We start from the raw sequence: 21,040 nt of genomic DNA, 5'->3' as shown, positions 1-21,040 counted from the left end.
ATAAATACCCACAAAATGTCAAAGGGATATATGCAAGAAAAAAGATAAATATTCATCCACTCACTCATTAAATATTTACTTTTTCAGTGTTGTGATATATATTGCTTATGACTAATCTCAAATAGCATTTGATCTCTATATATCTAATTGAACGTAGATGAACTAGAGTATTTTACCAAATATGCATCTTACTTTACTGTTAGAGATATTGAGTTTATTTTTTTTTATGCTACAGGAATTTTATTTTATTTTATTTTATTTTAAAATAGATATCTACTGAAATCCATGATATTCTTCTAGGTACAGTCAGGGAGGGATAGAAATTTTTTTTAAAAAAAATACATAATTTGCCCTCAGGAAGCCTACAGTCTAGCAAGGGAAATAAAACTATAAATACCTCTTTTGCAAGTGTAGAAGTGCTAAAATTCATAAGGAAGATATGATTAAAATGTCATGATAGTTTAGGAAAGGGAGTAATCACCTCTATAAGAACCTTTATATAGTCATATTGACTGTATTTCCATAAATTAGTGATGAATTATGGCATAGTCATAAAAACTGGAGAGTCTAAAGTCACAATAAGTTATTATTTTAATCCTCTTTTATGGGAGGAAAACTGAGGCTTAGTAAGTATTCTATAAAAGATAAGTATTATTTGCTATTAAACACTAAAATTATAAAGGATATTGATAATGACTGTGGCAGGCAGACCTTACAATGACCCCTAGTGATCCACCTACCCTGGCATTCATGTCCTTGTGTAATTTACCCTCCCCCTTCCCCAACCCACCTTGGGTGGTAAGCTGAATGTAGAGAGTTATCTCCAATTGAATTCTGCCAACAACCATGTAAATGATGTTGGAAGCAGCTCTTTCCTCACCTGAGCCTTCAGATGAGACTATGACAAAGGTGATGGGATGTTACTGTCATGATTAGGTTATATGAGATTGTGACTTCTGTCATACTAGCAGACTCTCTTTCTCACTGCCTTTGATGAAGCAAGTTGAAATGTTGGAGAGATCCTCATAGCAAGGAATCGAAGGCAGTAATTAGCCAACAGCCAGAAAGGACCTGCATCTCCTCAGTTCAACAACCTTCCAGGAACTGAATACTGCCAACAACCATCCAAGTGGTAGTATGAATATTTTAATGATTTTAATTAATCTTACCAATCCATGAACACGATATATTCTTCCACTTGTTTACATCTTTATCTCTTTTATCAATGTCCTGTAGTTTTCCGAGTGCAGGTCTTTTACCTCCTTGGTTAAGTTTCCTAACCTTAAGTATCTTAACTTTTCTGTTGCACTGGTAAATGGGATTTTTTTTAGTTTTTCTTTATTGGTTCACTAGAGGCCCAGTGCATGAAATTTGTGCACAGGGAGGCAGGGGGAGTCCCTCAGCCTGGCCTGCACACTCTCCAATCCAGGAGCCCTCGGGGGATGTCCGACTGCCTCTCACAAGCTGGGACTGCTGGCTCCTAACTGCTCACCTGACTGCCTGCCTGATCGCCCCTAACTGCTTCCCTGCTGGCCTGATTACCCCTAACCGGTGGTTTGTCCCTCTCCTGGGCCACAGCCACAGGCACTGGTGCCTGGGACCGCAGGGCGGGCGGCTTGTCCCTCTCCCAGGCTGCAGCCCCAGCCGCTGGCGCCCAGGACCGCAGGGCGGGTGGCTTGTCCCTCTTCCGGGCCACAGGTGCAAGTGCAGCGGCTGGCGCCCAGGACTGTGGGGCAGGCGGCTTGTCCCTCTCCTGGGCGGCAGTCTGGCTGGTCCTTATTCCTCTCTCGAGAGCTCATTTGTGCCTGGCTGGTCCCCATTCCTCTCTCCCCAGTGTTGAGTGTCTGAGTGGTTATGACGTGATGGTGTGAGAGTGTGACGATGTGAGGGCATGACAACCATTTGCATATTAGCTCTTTATTATATAGGATTATTGGTGTATAAAAATGCCATCAATTTCTAGGTGTAATTTTGTATCCAGCTACATTGCCAAATTCATTTATTAAATGTAGTAGTTTTTTGATGGGAGTCTTTATGATTTTTTATGTACAATATCATGTCATCTGTGAGTAATGACAGTTTACTTCCTCCCTTCCAATTTGGATGCCTTTTATTTGTTCTTCTTGTCTGATCACTATCGCTAGGATTTCCAGTACCATGTTGAATAATACTTGTGAAAGCAGACATCCGTGTCTTGTTCCTGTTCTTAGGGGAAATAGTGTTAGTTTTTGCCCATTGAGTATAATATTGGCTGTAGGTTTGTCACATATAGCCTTTATTATGTTGAGGTATGATCCCTCTATTCCCACTTTGCTGAGAGTTTTTATCAAAAAAGGGTGTTGGATTTTGTTGAATGCTATTTTCTATGTCAATTCATATGATCATGTGATTTTGGTCTTCCAATTTGTTTATGTGATGTAATCCATTTATTGATTTGTGAATATTGTACAGACTTGCATCCCCAGAATAAATCTCACTTGGTTATGGTGTATGATTTTTTAAATGTATTGCTGGATTTGATTTGCTAATATTTTGTTGAGGATTTAGCATCTGTGCTCACCAGGGATATTTGCCTGTAATTCTCTTTTTTTGTAGTATCTTTACCTGGTTTTGGAATTAGACTAATGCTAGCTTTGTAAAAAAGAGCTTGGAAGTGTTCTTTCCTCTTGGATTTTTTTGAATAGTTTGAGGAGAATAGGTTCTGCTTTGAGTGTTTGGTAAAACTTCTATGTGAAGCCATCTGGTCCAGGGCTTTTGTTTCCTGGGAGTTTTTAAAAAATATATTTTTTTTATTGATTTCAGAGAGGAAGGGAGAGTGAGAGATAGAAACATCAATGTTGAGAGAGAATCATTTATCAGCTGCCTTGTGCATGCCCCCCAATGGGGATTGAGCCCGCAACCTGGGTATGTGCCCTGACTGGGAATAGAACCATGACTTCCTGGTTCAGAGGTCAATCCTCAACCACTGAGCAACACTAGCCAGGCTCCTGGGAGTTTTTAGATTATTGCTTCAATTTCATCAGTAGTTATGAGCCTATTCAAGTTTTCTGATTCTTCCTGATTGAGTTTTGGAAGATTGTATTTTTCTAGGCATATGTCCATTTTGTCCAGGTTGTCCAGCTTTTTGGAATATAGTTGTTGATAGTATTTTTCATGATTCTTTGTATTTCTGTGAGGTCAGTTATTATTTCACCTCTTTTATTACTGATTTTGTTGATTTGGGTCCTCTCTGTTTCTTGAAGAGTCTGGTTAAAGGTTCATCAATCGTGTTTATCTTTTCAAAGCACCAGCTCTTGGTTTTATTGATCTTTTGTATTGTTTTTTAGTCTCCATGTCATTTATTTCCACTCTGATCTTTATTATTTCCTTCCACTTACTCTGGGTTTTTCTTGTTGTTCTCTTCCTAATTCTTTAAGTTGTAGGATTAGATATTTTATTAAAAGTTTTTCTTGTTTTTTGAAGTAGGCCTATAGTGCTATGAACTTTCCTCTCAGAACTGCTTTCACTGTGTCCCATAGGTTTTGGGTTGTTGTATGTTCATTTTCATTTGTTTCCAGGAAGTTTTCTATTTCTTTCTTGATCTCTTTGGTAACCCATTCATTGTTTAATAACATGCTATTTAGCCTCCAGGTGTTTGAATGTTTCTGAGTGTTTTTACTGTAGTTGATTTCTAATTTCATGCCATTGTGATCTGAGAAGATGCTTGATATTTCAATTTTCTTGAACTTGTAGAGACTTAATTTGTGTCCTAACATGTGGTCTATCTTTGAAAATAGGCCCTGTGCATTTGAAAAGAATGTATATTCTCTAGCTTTGGGGTGAAATGTTCTGTAAATGTCAATTAATTCTATCTGATCTAGTGTGTAGTTTAGGATCACTGTTTCCTTGTTGATTATTTGTCTAGAAAAATCTATCCAGTGATGTCAGTGGGGTATTCAAGACCCCTACTATGGTTGTATTGCTGTCCATCTTCCCTTAAAATCCTCCAGCAGTTTTTTTTAAAATATATATTTGGATGCTCCTATATTGGATGCACATATGTTTACCAGGGTTATATCCTCTTGTTGTATTGATCCCTTTAGTATTAAGAAGTGGCCATTATTGTCTCTTGTTATGGCCTTCACTTTGAAGTCTATTTTGTCAGATAGGAGTGTTACTACCTCGGCTTCTTTTTTCATTTTCATTGGCCTGGAACAGTTTTTTCCATCCCTTCATTCTCATCCTGTGTGTCTTTTGTTCTGAGATGAGTTTCTTGTAGATAGCATATATATGGGTGATGTTTTCTTATCTATTCAGCTACTCTATGTCTTTTGATTGTAGCATTTTAATTATTATGTGCCTAGGTGTGGATCATTTGGGGTTCATCTTGGCTGAGACTCTCTGTGTTTCTGGAACTTGAGTGACTTTATCCTTCACCAGGTTAAGGAAAATTTCTGCCATTATTTCTTCAAACAGGTTCTCTATTCCTTATTTGGATTCTTCTCCTTCTGGTACCTGTATGATGCAAATGTTGTTATATTTCATGGTGTCCCAAAGCTCCCTTAAACTCTCCTCCTGCTTTTCAATTTTTTTTTTCCATTTGCTGCTCTGAGTGGGTGTTTATTTCTACCTTGTTTTCTAATTCACTGATTTGGTCCTCAGCTTCTTCTAGTGTATTGTTGAATTCTTCCAGAGTGTTCTTTATATCACCTATGTTGTTTCAACCTCTCTTTTCATGTTGGTATAGTTATCATAAAGTCCCTTAATATTCTCATTAAGTTCCTTATAATTCTAATTAAATTGCTTGTAGTTCTCACTGAATTGTTTGAGCACCCTATTATAATTACTCTGAATATTTTATATGACAAATTGCTTGCCTCCATTTCATTTAGTTCCTTTTCTGAAGATTCCTCCTTTTTTCATTGGGGGTTTCTTTGTCTCCCCATTTTTGCTGTCCCTCTGTATTTGTTTCTATGTATTAGATCAAGCTGCTATTCCTCCCAGAATTTGTGGGGTGGTCTTATGTAGTAGGTGTTTTGTGAGACCCAGTGGTGCAGTTTCTTAGATCTCCTGAGCTGGGTGTGCTAGAAAAGTATTTTGCTTGAGTTATTTTGGTTCTCCTTTGTAGTTGTGTTTTGAATGTTATTGTCCTAGTCGTGGATGGAATCTCCTCTCAGGCTGGCTGACTATGTTACCCCAACCACATTGTGCAAGCTGTTATGAAGATGCAGTTTCCAGATGTTTTCTGTCCTTCCTTGATATAAGTCTCCTCTTCAGCTGGACCTCAGTTGGTAATTCCAGGTGAATGTGGTGCATGATAGGCTTGCCTATTTGGCTGCCATTTTCCTGTTTTTTTTCTCCAAGCTTTCTTCTTGATATTTATAGCAAAATGTAAAGAGAGAAGTGTATTGAGGAAAGATGTATAAAGTAAAATAATCTGCTATTTTGTGACTTCTGGTCCTAGACAAGATGACACAGACTCATTCTTCTCTGTCATTCACCTCTAAATACAACTAAGAATCCAGGACATAATTACAGACAACCATAAAAAGATTCTGAAAAGAGGAAAGAGTTAGGCAGACTGACTAGGGCCCTTAGTACTTGAGGGAAAACATGGAGGTGAATTCCTGGGATTTCTTTTTCTCCCATATATTCCAGACTGGACACCAGAGAGTCCTACAACTCAGAACCACCAAAAGGCATAGACCAAAACAAAATTCTCTAGCAAAAGCCAGATATTTCTGGCTGCAGGCTCAGAAAAAAAAAGTAGCCCAGCAGAGATCTAGTGAGGAGCCCCATTCCCACTTGATACCTGGCTGGCCTGCTCTGCCTGCACTAGCGGCACCGCCAAAGAGTTGGCAGAGAATTTCATCTAGAAACACCAGCAGGCCCAATGTCTCTTGACCCTCCACTCAGTAGTAGAGGAAGACCTATGTCCAGCATCTCCTGGGCTCCATCCAGTGGCAAAGGGTGACCCCCACCACTACCACCAGCAGCAGAGAGAGGCCCAGGTTGATGCTTTCCTCACTCAGCAGCACTGGCAGAGATGCAGTAAGAAGCCCATTGATACCATGTGACCTAGAGAGAAGGCCATGGGAGACACTTTCTGTCCATTCACCACCTAGTGGCACTGGCATGGGGAGCCCAGGAGAGCACATTTCATCCCCTCAGGCAATTCCAGCAGTGGTCAGGCAGGCACTGGGTGGCCCAAAGAACAGGAGGTGCAGAGACGCTCAGGGAAGCACTCACTGCCCCATGGCCCAGAATCTCCCACACTCCACCTAGCAGGACCTGCCTGGGAAACTGTACTTCACCTCTGCAGGCAGCATTAGCAGGACCAAGCTGGAGCCCTGGTGGTACCAGTTGAACAAAGTGGACCAGAATAATGTTGTATAGGCTCTGAAACCTATATTGTCATTGGAACCACAGCCCAAAAACGTAAGCCAAGAACTATGTACTAAACATAAATAGGTGACTTCTCCTGCTGAAATAAAAGATTTAAATAGGATCTAGGATCTTAAAACTTAATATTCAAAATGTTAGAAATTTTAAAAAATCACTCATCATACCAAAAACCAGAAAAAGCACAATCCAAACAAGAAAAGGCAATCAACTGATGCTAATATAGAGATAAATCAGATGCTAAAATGAACAGCCATAGTCACAAAATGAATAGTCACAAAAAAATGTTACTATAAGCAATTCCAAATTATCGCAAAACAAATGAAAAATAGAAAACTTCAGCAAAAATATTTATTGAGTGAATGAATAATGTTTAGCAAAAAAACATCTGTGGAAGGACACATCTCACAGGCTATCATTTATACAGGGTGGGGCAAAAATAGGTTTACAGTTGTTTGTGTGGAAAATAATACAATAATTAATAAATACCAATATAAGAATGAGCTCTGTGTTTTGCATATTCACAACTGTCAACCTACTTTTCCCTCACCTTGTATATTACTTTGTAAAACCATGCATCTGTTCAAAACTGTTATGATTTCCCATCTTACTCAGAATGGGGTAGTCCTTACTATAATCCCAAGACCCTCATCTCCTAATACTTTCCCTCTAGTTCAGTATATTCTTCCTTGCTGCACCTTAAACTCAGACATGCCTTCACCTCAGGGCCTCTTCCTGGAATGCTCCCTCATTATTCTGGGGGTTTTTTGTTGTTGTTGTTGTTGTTTTTACTTAGAAGTAGTCTTCTCAGTGAGGCCTCCCTGATCATCTGATCTAAATTATAGAGCTCCCTCCCCCCCCCAAAATTTTAAACACAATTACTCTTTCCTTGATTTATTTTTTTCTTAACATTTCTAACTATATAGCATAGCATATATTTTACTCATTTTTCTTTATTGTCTTTCTCCCCAGAAGAATGTAAGCTTCCATGAGTTCAGGATTTCTGTCTGTTTTGTTCACAGCTGTAATTCCAATGCCTAGAAAAATAACTGGCATATAGAAAGCATTCAATCACATGAACAAATAAAAAAAATGACTGATGACTTTGGAAACTGTCCTCAGGTTTTTAATTCATCTGTTTTTTTTATAATCTAACTGGAACAAAGGAGAACATGAGAATTAACACTAGATGGCGCAATATTACAAAGAAAGTAAGCTTAATCAACTTATCCTGTCCTCACTGAATGGCTTCAAAAAAAGTCTAAAATGTTGCCTCCCCCTCCCCAGCCTTTTGATGTTATGCTTGTTGTACAACTCAAGCTTCACTAATTTATGCCCATCTGTATAAATGTTATTCTGCCCTGCCAACTATTTCAGCTCTGCAGTATGACAGTACGTTACCAAATTCCTCCTCCCATCCTTTGAAACCCCCAACCTATCTTCAACTGAAGTCACCAATACACTAAAGCCCTCAAGTTTCCAGAGCTGTGGTGAGAAAGAATCTGTCCTGTCTGGGTTGCACCATTAGAGGCGGTTACAGGTTTTACTTCCAACATCCTCTCTTCCTAGAACCCGTACTGGATCCATGGGCTACAAGGTTTGGGGACATATTTGAATGGCCCCATGGAGTTTTAAGAACCACCATTTCCCTGCATCACTAACGGCTCTCTTACTGGGCCAAGTTAAAGGCATCTTGATTGCTCACTTCCTAAGGACTGGTTATTCCAGAAGATGACTGACTCAGTGCTCATGCCAAGAAGCTCCTATCACTAATCTGCCCTGATAGTTCATGTTAGGCTAGGGTAACCAACTGGTCCCAGTTTGCCAGGCACTTTCCCAGTTTTAGCAAAGGAAGTCTCAGGTTCCAGGAAATCTTAGTCCAGGGCAAACCGGGGCAGTTGGTAACTCTACATTTAGGCCAGATCTATCTGAACCGTGTCCCATAGTGTAAAATTGCTAACACATGTACAGATTTTTCTTCTTTCCTCCCATTCCATATATTGTCAGTCACCAAATCTGTCAATTCTAAGTCCTTTGTGGCAAGTATATTCATTTTCTCCTCTACATTCTCACAGTACAAGTTAGTGTAAAATTACTGTAACAAAAAAAGAAAGAAAGGAAGGAAGGAAGGAAGGAAGGAAGGAAGGAAGGAAGGAAGGAAGGAAGGAAGGAAGGAAAGAAAAGAAAAGAATAAGACAAGACCACTGCAGAGTCAGAGCCTTCAGGAATGAAGCTTTGGATCACACCACCTGGTATAGGTGCTGGCTCAGTGCAAAGGAAACATGAAATGAGTAGGGGAAGAAGGAAGTGACAAATATCAACTACAGGGTCATGACTAGATAGCAAAAAGGTCTATATCTAAACATTAGTTTCTTCTTTGCTTAATGTATATGTGTGTGTTTATGTATTTTTATATATATTAATGTTTTCTTCTTCTTCTTTCCCATTATAATTTTACAAATTAATGGAAGGGGTTAACTTTAAAATTTCATCTTTAGGTTACTGAATATTCAAGAGGGACTCTAACTGAAATTGAGGAGTAACTAACATCATCTAGACCAGCAGTTCTCAACCTGTGGGTCGCGACCCCTTTGGGGGTCGAACAACCCTTTCACAGGGGTCGCCTAAGACCATCGGAAAACACATCTATAATTACATATTGTTTTTGTGATTAATCACTATGCTTTAATTATGTTCAATTTGTAACAATGAAATTGGGGGTCACCACAACATGAGGAACTGTATTAAAGGGTCTCGGCATTAGGAAGGTTGAGAACCACTAATCTAGAGATTAATGTTAATGACAATTGGGACCTTTTCTTTCTTTCTTTTTTTTCAGTCCTCATCCAAGGACATGCTTTTCATTGATTTTTTTTTTTTTTTTAGAGGAAGGAAGGGAAGGAGGGAGGGAGGGAGGGAGGGAGGGAGGGAGGGAGGGAGGGAAGTGAAACATCAATCCATTGCCCCCTGCATGCACGTGCCCCAATTGGGGATTGAACCTGCAACCTGGGTATGTGCCCTGAATCAAACCTCAGAGTATGGAACAAAACTCCAACCAACTGAGCCACACCAGTCAGGGTTGGGACCTTTTATTTTGCAGGGTGGGGGAGGTGAGAGTGCCTATTTATACAAAGGATAATTATATCTTGTTAAAGAAAAGCTGAAATTTGTTATTGACGTATGGGAAGTTGAAATAGATGTAGAAAGTTGTGCATGGATATTGAGTAGGCAAAGTGATGAGCTGTTTCAGTTATTAAACCATTTTTCTTTTGGTCCAAACCCATACTTTTATATTCTGTTTTGTGATGCTAGGGCAGACTTTGAGAACTATATTTCATCTTTGCCAGTTGACTTCCTGTTTAATTCTGCAAGGCTAATGAGAGAGAAAAAAGACATTTCTTTCCTGACTACTAGTTATCAATGATAATGTTCAGCTTTTGAGGGAAGGAGGAGCATTCCTAGAGTCAGCCTCATCATACCTAATCAAAGATATCAGCAATAGTTCAGCAGTAGCCCCTCCTCAGAGGTCTGAGGGGCCTCTCCTTCAAGCTTGCTTTGTCTCCCCTAAGCTAGGAGTGGTAGCTTCATCCTATAGTTCCTATCTCTGGGTTAGCTCACTATCCCCTTTTTTGCTTTTTCAGTTCTCCAAAACTGCATAACCAATTCTTTACATTAAATTCTCTCTGTTGAAAGACCTAATGTGTTTTTTTGTTGTTCTGAGTGTATCCTGACTGAGACAGCCTGCCAACTACCTTCAGTACTAGCTAAAAACAAAGAAATATGGAACAAATGATAGAAGAGGGAAGTGATGAAAATCAACTCTGACCTTGTGACTTTTTACAGCAACAAAAACTATAGAATGAAAGCACCTTTTTGTTATGTACATACTATGGGCCCAGTGCACGAATTCGTGCACCTTGGAAGGAACTGTGGGCTGTGAGGCTGTAGTGGGCACAGGGGTGGGTCTCAGCCCATCCTCCGCACCCCCGCCCGGCCCCTCCCGCCGCAGCCCCTGGTCCCCTGTCTGCTGGCAGCCCTGCTCCCACTGCCACTGCTCCCACACACTGACAGCGCTAGCCCCACTTGCACCTCTTGATGGTGCAGAGTGATTGGGATTGGTGTTGGCAGCGGGTGCAAGGGGGGCCAGTGCTGTCAGCGGGTGTGAGCGGCTGCTGCTGCCCTGATCACCCCTCAGGAGCAAGGGGAGGTGGAGAAGCCCTGAGGGATGATTGGGCCGGCAGCCAACGCTCACACCCGCTGATGGCACAGAGCAATTGGGTCTGGCGCCATGCGCCAGCAGCGGTGCAAGTGGCGGCTCCAGCGTTGGCAGTGGGTGTGAGTGCTGGGCGGGACCACAGAGCGTAGGAGCAAAGAATTTTCAGTAACCACCAGAGGCTCACCCTGATGACAGCAACCAGCGCCCCACCTTAGTGTGGCACCCCCGCTCACCTGCTCCACCATCCCACCACAGTCGACGCCCACCATGTTCCATGCATGCCCCCTGGTGGTCAGCGCATGTCATAGTGACCAGTTGTTCGGTTGTTCTGCCGTTCGGTCTATTTGCATATTAGGGTTTTATATATAGATAGATTAACCAATGATTTCTATGCTTTTCCCTTCCCCTTCTCCTATAACTTTGTATGGAGTGTTAGTTAGTGGAACTTAATCTACAATTTAGTTCATAAGTCACCAGGCCACAAAGTCACATCTGGACCTGCTGAAGAGGAATGAGTATCACCAGTAAATCCTGAACTTGAGAAGGATACAATGACTAATAGGACTTGGAGTCTGTCTTGGCTTGGGAGAAGGAGAGAGTGTTTCTGTTCGCATAACGGAAAAGTATGAAGGTATTAAGCATGGGTAGAAGGGTGTACTTAAATGTTGAATAGCAAAAGCAATGGACTTTGGCTCAGTGGATAGAGCGTTGGCCTGCGGACTGAAAGGTCCCAGGTTCGATTCCAGTCAAGGGCATGTACCTGGGTTGTGGGCACATCCCCAGTGGGAGGTGTGCAGGAGGCAGCTGATCGATGTTTCTCTCTCATCGATGTTTCTAACTCTCTATCCCTCTCGCTTCCTCTCTGTAAAAAATCAATAAAATATATATTTTTTAAAAAAGCAATGGGCTACGTTGATTCTGAGCCCATATCTCCTCAAATCCATTCTTTGCCCTTTCATTGCTCTGCTCTGTACTATATTAACTGATCTTTCTATTGTCTCCATAGAATTACCTCTATTAACTGGCTCCCTATCAGCTGCTTTCTGAAAGGTTGGAGAACCAGGAAGGGAAGGAATAAACCAGGATATTTCTCTCCCTCTCTATTCTAGGGAATTCTTTGGTAGTGACTAACTCCTTAGGGGCCGTAGCTCCCACTAGAATTCCTAGCCTCCAACGGATGACCCCAGCTCTGGGATTCAGTAACACAGCCTTCTTATCTTTGTCTTTCCAGGTTACAAGCAGTGGCTCTTCTGCTGTTAATAATATCTGAGTTGCTTTACTTTCTCAATAAGCACTCAGTTTTTCTATCACCTGGTAACCACTTCCCTGAATTACATTTTCTCTATTGCAAGCAGTTGCTATTTTCCCGGTTGTCCCTGACTATCAAAACAGATGACAGCTAATCCCTCTCTATGTGCATTGTAATATTAGTTCAATATTCTGCAACTCTCCCACTTCTGGAACTGTTTATACAAATATACCTACACACCTACAGAATGAGGGTTGTACAGGTTATTCAAAGCCAAAAATGAGAAACAAACCCAAGTCAGTCTCTATAGGGAACTGGTTAAATAAACACTGGGACATCAACAGAGCTGTAGAAAAGAACAAGGAAATTCTCTATGCTCTAATATATATTATTCACTGAAAAAAACAAAGCATAGAATAGTATAAATAGTATGTGATCTCTCATGTAGGAAGTAGAAGAAAGAACATGTTTGTTTTTGCATTAAAAAAGGCACACAAGAAACTGATCATAGCGGTTACTAATAAGGGCAGGACAAAGGAGAACAAGGTAGACGGAGACAGGATAGAGAATTCTCAATATAGGCTCTATATTGTTTTGGTTTTGAGCCACATAGATGCATAATCTATTGAAAAAGTAATAAAAATTATAATAATGCATATAAAGAAAAAATTGCAACCTAGTCACTAATTGGAAAACAAAGTCAATACCAATACACACATAAAATTGTAGGAAAAACAAAAGATGAGAAAAGAATACACTCTTTATGACGTCAACTAAATTCTAGAAAAGGTGAAACTATGGAGATAATAAAAAGATCAGTTGTAGTCAGGGTTGGGGGGCAGAGATGAATGCGTGGGGCAGATTACTTTTAGGGCAGTGAAATAGTTTGTATGACATTATGATAGATACATGTTATTATGTATTCGTCCAAACCCACAGAACTACATCAAGAGTGAACCCTTTGGGTGATTACGATGTGTCCGTGTAGGTTTGTCTGTGGTAAAAACATACCACTCTGGTGGGGAATGTTCGTAATGGAGGAGTCTATACATGCGTGGAGGCAGGGAGTACATGGGAAATCTTTGTACGTTCCTCTCAATTTTATTGTAAACCTAAAACTGCTCTAAAATTTTTTTCTTAAAAAAAAAGTGACCCCTGGCCAGTATAGCTCAGTGGATAAAGCATTAGCCCACACACTTGGGTCTTGGGTTCGATTCCCAGTCAAGGGCATGTACCTGGGTTGCAGGTTCCATACCTGGTCCCCAGTCGGGCCTGTGCACGAGGCAACCAATTGATGTGTCTCTCACATGGATGTTTCTGTCTCTCTCTCCCTCCCTCCCTTCTTCCCTTCCACTCTTTCTAAAAATCAATGGGGAAAAAAAATACTCAGGTGAGGATTAAACAAAAAAAAATTTATATAAAAAGGTAAAAGATGAGAGGGAAAGAGAAAGAGAGCAAATATACCGAGGGCTATATTCATCATTTACACAACTGGTCAAGAAACCATAGTGTATATTTTAACTGCCCTCTCTACCCATTCAAGTTTTGGTTGCCTTTGGCTAGTTTCAGTCAGTTCAGGTTCTTTGCCTGGCCAACTGACCCAAACTGATTCGTGAGGTGTCCAAGCCTGCCTTGTTTTTTGTTAAACTTAATAATTGGACATGTAAAAGGAAGCATCTTATACTCCTCATAAGCCTAACTTTATAACAGTAACCCTAATTTACCTTTAATAATCAGCCAATCACACCAACCAACACTAGAAGCCTTACTTCTTCCAGTTGTGAACTGAGTTTCTTGACTGATCACAATGTCTTATCTATATATATAAAAACCTAAGCAACCATTACGACTGAATAACCGAACGACCAGTCACTATGATGCACACTAACTATTAGGGGGCAGACACGCAATGCAGGAGCTGCCCCCTGATGGTCAGTGCACTCCCACAGCCAAACTCCCCTGAAAGGCCAACCTCCTGTGGTCCTTCTCCCTGGCCAGCAGGCCTTGATAGTCTGATCAGGGCCAGGCCGCAGGCTAGGACGGGGAACTGGGGGTGGTTAGCAGGGGACACAGTCCCTTTCTCATGGGGGCCGAGGGCCGGCTCCCTCCTTAGGGCTGGTGGCCAACCTCCCATGCCCTGTCCCTCCTCCCGGCTGGCAGGCTCCAATTGGCCTGTTGCCCACCTGCCGTGGTGGCAGTGTGGTGGTGAGGGAAGGAGGAGAGAGGGAGGCAGGGAACCATGCAGTGGCGGCATTGGCGTCAGGCGTCCGTTCCACCCGGCCCGGCAACCAACCATTGCCTCCTCTCCCTACCCCACCAGGGTCTTTGGGCCCCAATTGGCCCGGCCCTGATCGAGGGATCCCACCTGTGCACAAATTTCGTGCACTGGGCTTCCAGTGAAATATAAAAATGGTACCAAAAAAAAATTCAATGATTCCATGGATTACATCAATGGTAGAATTCTGACAAACAGAAAAATTACATTCAAGAGATTTTTTTAAACCCATAAATCTATAAACACAAAGAGAACAAGAGACAATAGCAACAAAATTTTGGAAACTGGAATGCAGAAAAGTGACTTAGGATAGTGAGGAAACCTTAGAATTAAGTTGATGTATATCCAGAATCTTCCAAAGCAAGAATGTCAAACGCAAAGGCTAACACGGGCCAAATAAACAAGGCATGCAGCCCGAGGGCCGAGAGTTTGACATGCTTGTTCCAAAGTCTCAGGAACTAAATGGACTTTGGAAGTAGGGGGTAAAAAGGGATATTAAATAGGGATTGATAAAATGCAGTTTTAAATATACATTCCCAATGCCCTGGCTGGGTGGCTCAGTTGGTTGGAGAGTCATCCCGTGCATCAAAAGGTTGTGGGTTCGATTCCCGGTCAGGGCACATACCTAAGTTGTGTACGAGAGGCAACCGGCACATGTTTCTCTCTCCTTTCCTCTCTCTGTAAGATAAAACAATCCTCAGATGAGGATTTAAACAAAAAAGGATTTTTAAACCATGGAAAGAGAGTTTTCTATTACAGATATTACTTTAATTTCTAGAATAGCAGAACACATTTCTGTAATTGAAATACTCATTGTATCTTTAAAAAAAAAATAGCCAAGCCCTAGCTGGTTTGGCTCAATGGACAGAGCGTCGGCCTGCAGGCTGAAGGGTCCCAGGTTCGATTCCGGCCAAGGGCACATGCCTGGGTTGCGGGCTCAACCCCCAGTAGGGGGCGTGCAGGAGGCACCAATCAATGATTCTCTCTCATCATTGATGTTTCTATCTCTCTCCCCCTCTCCCTTCCTCTCTAAGATCAATAAATTTTTTTTAAAAGCCAATTGTGTTGTTGTTTTTTTTTTTTAAAAAAAGCTAAATGTTTGAAGGATAATACCATAATTTTGTATTGTAGAAGAATAATGATTGCACAGTTGGGTCTTTGAGATGTTTTGGAGAAGAATCTACTGAAGATTAAAAGCAAAACAAACAATAAAACTAACATGCCCACTATTATGATCAAATGAAATATTCTGAAATAACTTAGAGCTTAAGAGTTCATAGACTCATCTGCATAGGAACATAAAGCTGTGGAAAGCTGAAACTGCTTAGGTTACTAAATATAGAAAGAACTGGTCTTCCAAAGAGGTAACTTTCGCCCCTGCCAAAAAAGAATGCCCTCTTTTGAAACTGCCTGAATTTCTTTTTACATCCTTATAATGAAAGAAATTTTCAAATTTAAATTTATTAGGTGTAAATAGGCATTCTTCTTAAAAATAGCAATTATATTTGGAAATGTTAAAAGGTTGGTTATTAATAATTTGTATACTCAATAGGGGGGATAAATTCAATGATGGTCCTTTTTATGAAAATATCAGAGATACCCAGGAGAGGAAGGTAGGTAATTTTTATGCAAAAGAACTTTGAGGAGAAAAAACAAGCTTAGATGTGGGACAATGTGGTGATTAGGGGAATAAGCACCAAGCACTATGAAGTAGAAGAGAGGTAGGTAAAAGTTATAAAAGGATGTCAAGAACAAAATGCACCAATTTACAAACTGCCTAGCATCACTTCAGGATTTAGAAAACATCATCTTTTGCTCTTGCTTCTACACTTCACTCCTTGCTCTCTGGTTAGCACTGCAATCCATCTGCGCCTAAATTAAGAATTACATGAAGGAACCTGAGAGAAGGCTTCTTTTGAACATAAACTCCACTGAATACCATCACCTTTCTTGCAGCCACAAAATTGTGCATACCCAATACTCCTCCTGGTACTATTGAGGCAAAACATAGCTTTCTGTCACTTTGGAAGGTTTAGAATTCTCAGAAAAGTTCTGCGATGATTTCATCACCTGAATAAATTAGACCTAAAAATGACTCAATGACCACATACAGAGCATAAACTGATTAGCTTTACTCTAGGGGGCAAAAAAAAAAAAATCACCGACACAATCAAACACCTTTATGAATTACTGTATTGTCAGTCTATATAAACATGGTAGCATTTACATTTTAAAAAATAACCTATATAATAAAAGCCTAAGTGACTGTTAAGGCGGAACGACCGGTTGCTATGATACGCACTGACCACCAGGGAGCAGATGCTCAATGCAGGAACTGCCCCCTGGTGGTCAGTGTGCTCCCACAGGAAGAGCGTTGCTCAGCCAGAAGCTGGGCTCACGGCTAGTGAGCGCAGTGGCGGTGGCTAAGGAGCAGCGAGCTGAGTGGCTAAGGAGCAGCGAGCCGAGTGGTAAGGAGCAGCAAGCAGGCGGGCAGTAAGGAGCGAAGGGTCCTGTACTGTGAGAGGGATGTCCGACTGCAGGGAGCAGGCCTAAGCCGACAGTCGGACATCCTCCAAGGGATCCCAGACTGTGAGAGGGTGCAGGCGGGTCTGAGGGACCCCCTCCCCCCCACCCCTACGCAGTGCACGAATTTCGTGTATTGGGCCTCTAGTTCCACGATATTGAATTATAATCACTTTGCTTAATGCTAAGCATAATTTAACTTTATTACTTTTTGAGGAAATTTGTATAAAATCAGTTTAATTTTATAAAATGCAAATTATAACAAAGACTGCTAGACATGATTTAGTGTATAGTCTTACTCTTTTCCTCTAAGTCTATGTAGATTTAGTTAATAAATAATAAAAGTAGAACTGAACACAGCAATAGTTCTTAACTTCTTTTCTTCTAGTAAAAAAAGTTTATATTTTTGTATTATCAAGAAACCAATGTTTACAGGAGATAAAACATCACTTTTATATTTCAAAGAAAAAAGTAAAAGTGAAAGGGAAAAAATTATTTCTTTAATTCCTATATATGCTTTGACTTTTAGTAACCACACCCCTATGTTCAGTACTAATTTTAAAATCTTATATTTAGACCATTTTAACTTTTCAGGGGATGTGGATTCTATCAGGAATAAACTTTTAATTTATCTTTAGTTCAATTTCAGTGTTTATCATTTAAAATATCACAGAGGACTTAGAGACATAAAAGAAGACTTGAGTAAATGAAGAGATATATCCTATTTGTGGATTAGAAAACTGGCCCTTCAACCATCCATGTAATGCCAACTTCTGCAAGAGGTCAAGTTCCTTACCTGTCATGAAATACCCAGGATCTCTTGGTTCCCTCAACTAGTCAGCTAATATCTTTGAAATTTCTCTTTCAATCTGAGCCTCTCTATCCTTCCACATACAATGTTGGAAAGTATATTTTTTAGTGCCCTGAGAATAATAACCTGTTGAATAGAGAATCCCTCCTCCAACATACTTCCCCTTTATTCATTTGTATAACTTTGACAAAAATAGTAGAATATGGTAGACACTAGATGGAGTAACATTCAAGGAGAGTAATCTTCCCTAATCAAGAACTTACTTTCAGTATATATTACAAATAAATCATGTCTAGAAAAATAATCACACATAATTTCAGGTCACCTGTATACATTTGTCAGGGAAGAATAAATGGCTTTGAATATCTCAGAGATGCAGATATGAGAAAACAAGCAGGACAAAGATTTGGATACACCATAGTCATATGTGATACTATGAGCTGGATTGTATACCCCCCCAAATTCATAAGTTAAAGTCCTAAAGCCTAGTACCTCAGAATGTGACTGTATTTGGAGATAGGGTCTTTAAGTTTAAATGAGGTCATTAGAGTGGTTCCCGAATCAAATATGACTGGTATCCTTATAAGAGGACATTTGGACACATAAAGAGATACAGCAAGAAGATAGCCACTTACAAGTCAAAGAGTGAGGCCAGGAATAGATCCTTCTTCGGGCCCCTCACACGAAACCAACTCTGCTGAACCTTGCTTGATCTTGGGCTTCTCAACTCCAGAACTGTAAGAAAAATAAATTTCTATTGTTTAGGCCATCCAGTCTGTGTACTTTGATATATAAGCCCTAGCAAACCAACACATGTGAAAAGGAATACTAGAACACAAGTTCCATGAGGGCAGGAATTTTTGTTTTTTGGTTCGTTTCTGTATCTCAAGCACCTAGAACAATGCCTGACATAGTAGGTGTTCAATAAATATTTGCTGAGTCAACTAATAATTAAAGCAAATTAATAAAATTCTTCCCATATGACTCTATATTAAATACCACCAATGTTTCAGTAATGCTTTTTTGTTTTCATAACACCTGAGAACCTGGACTACGACCAAGTGCTGTGGTGTAATTCATCTGCCACCACAGCCCAAATCTATAAAATCCTCTGGTGAAACTCCTGTTATGCTTCAATTCCTGGAGTAACTTCCTTATGGGAACAACTAAGAAGACAAAAAAGCTGCTGTAATACAATAAATGTAAATTAGTCCACATAGAGAAACTTATTAGTCCCATCCTGGGGAAAATACCACACACAGATGTAACTTGCTGGTATTGCTGTTCCCTCAAAAGTATCTGGTTAGCTGATTAGCTGATTTCACTAAAGATATTAAGAACAGCCTAGATTTACAATTTAAAGAAAAAAATAAAGAATTTCCTGTTGTTCTTATTAAACCATTTCTTGTGTGGACACAGGAAAAAAGACTAATTAAATTTCCTTCTGACTTATTCAATTATGGATTCATGGTGCATGTCTGTTTTCAAATTGATTTCCATGTCTTAATGTCATCACTATCACCATCAATCAATATTTAATTTGGTATCCTGAATATGCTAGGGTAATGACATCAAAATAAAACACAAAAGAAATATGGAATATATAAAGTATTCTGATTTTAAGTTATATGCAAACAGCCTTTAAATAACAGCTAAAGAAAAAAATCACCATAATTATACTAGGTCTGTTAGAGGTTATAAGTAATTCTCTCTTCAAATTATTTGTAATTTTATGTCTCTGTTTCTAAAGCATAAAGTTTTCAAAATTCATTCTAACTTCTAATCATTACAAGAAGAAATTTTTTTTTTTAAATATATTTTATTGATTTTTTACAGAGAGGAAGAGAGAGAGATAGAGAGTTAGAAACATCGATGAGAGAGAAACATCAATCAGCTGCCTCCTGCACATCTCCTACTGGGGATGTGCCCGCAACCCAGGTACATGCCCTTGACCGGAATCGAACCTGGGACCTTTCAGTCCACAGACCGACGCTCTATCCACTGAGCCAAACCGGTTCGGCCAAGAAGAAATTTTAAGGTTAGAAATTCCCCCAAGGGAGAGGATGATACGCTAACATTTATTTTTAAAGTATGTTTAATAAATACATTTATATAGAATATAATACATGAGAAAGCCAGAATCCACCAGTTTCATGGGCAAGTGGAAGTCAGCATTTTGAAATCAAAATCTGGAAATTCTCATCCATTCTGAAAGTAATTGAAAAATCACGTCAAATCTTTTTTTCAGTGTTGAGCCTGGGATCAGCTCCCACATTGATGCAATCTAAAACTAGAGTCAACAGATGTTTACCAAAGTCTTTGCCCCAAAGGGAGAGGCCTCTTTTCTAATTCTCCAGAAGTGATGCTATTGGGCTTGCTTAGAGGCCTGAGCCAAGGTAGCAGGTAAGAGGAATACAAACATGAAATTCATTTTGAAGTATTTTCATTTCCAGCAAAAATAAAAGTTAAATACTTTTTTTTCACAATATGCAATTTGCAACCAAGCTCTCCTCTACTACGTTTGCTTCTCTTTCTTGGGAACCACAGCATAAACAGGAAGTTCATGCCTCTGGGGCTTTTCCATGGCAAATGGGAAAAAAAAAAATGAAGCTGCAGACTTTCTCAAGGATGATTTAGAAAAGAAAGGCAATTAAATCACTACACTGCCCTCTTTATCTTATCCAGCAGGCTGATAAACCAAGGGATGATACAAGCTGTACTCCACCCTCATGAATATAAAGTTATTTGTATCTAAAGTTAAGGAAGTGACTGGAAATCACCTGGGGAGCTCTGCATTAGGCTTTTATCACATACTAGTAGTCAAGTCTGCACCCCAGAGCAATGGCGATCAGCTGCTCTCGACACCTGTCACAATTGTGTGTACTCGTTTCCCCTGGACAGCCACAAGGCTCCAGAGCTAAAACCAGAGAGTCTACCATTTCACATGACCCAAACTCCTGGTATTATACAGCCAAATACTGACTGCCGGGGTTCTTGTCCCAGCATCAAGAAGGGTTCAGGAATCTGGACAAGGCCGTGCGTAGATTAAAGAGTCCAGAGACTAATAAAGAGTCCGGAGACGAGATATAATTTCGAAAGGCATTTGGGGGTCAGAGGAGCTTAGCTAAAGGAGCTAAGTTCTAAGGTCTTAAAGTCTAAGGTCTTAGGCTCTCCTCGTCCCCAGGACCCCATGCTTTTTATTAACACAATTTGTCCTGAGGCGAGGCAGAGATATACACTTCAAAGGGTCAGGGTTTGGTACAGAGTCCATTATCAGATTGGGGGAATTAGCCTACGGCTGTTCAGGTGTTTGGCCAGTAGGAGGCAATAACATGTAGATTAAGATGCCCTTTAACTGTCTGGCAGCCACAGTCAATTTAATGTATCCAATTCAGGTTTGGGGAAATGCCTTCAGCCATTCCCAACAGGTGACTACATGTGTGACTCAACCCCGTTGAGTCCCCAAGTTTCATCAACCTTTTGATGAAACTCTTGAAATTATGACATGCTGGAATTGGTCTCCGGCAACTGACCACAAGGACGAAGGAAGGAAGGAAGGAAGGAAGGAAGGAAGGAAGGAAGGAA

This window comes from Myotis lucifugus, unplaced genomic scaffold (genome assembly GCF_000147115.1).
Source record: "Myotis lucifugus unplaced genomic scaffold, Myoluc2.0 scaffold_87, whole genome shotgun sequence".
NCBI classification, from domain to species: Eukaryota; Metazoa; Chordata; class Mammalia; order Chiroptera; family Vespertilionidae; genus Myotis; species Myotis lucifugus.
This window is presented reverse-complemented; position numbering follows the sequence as displayed.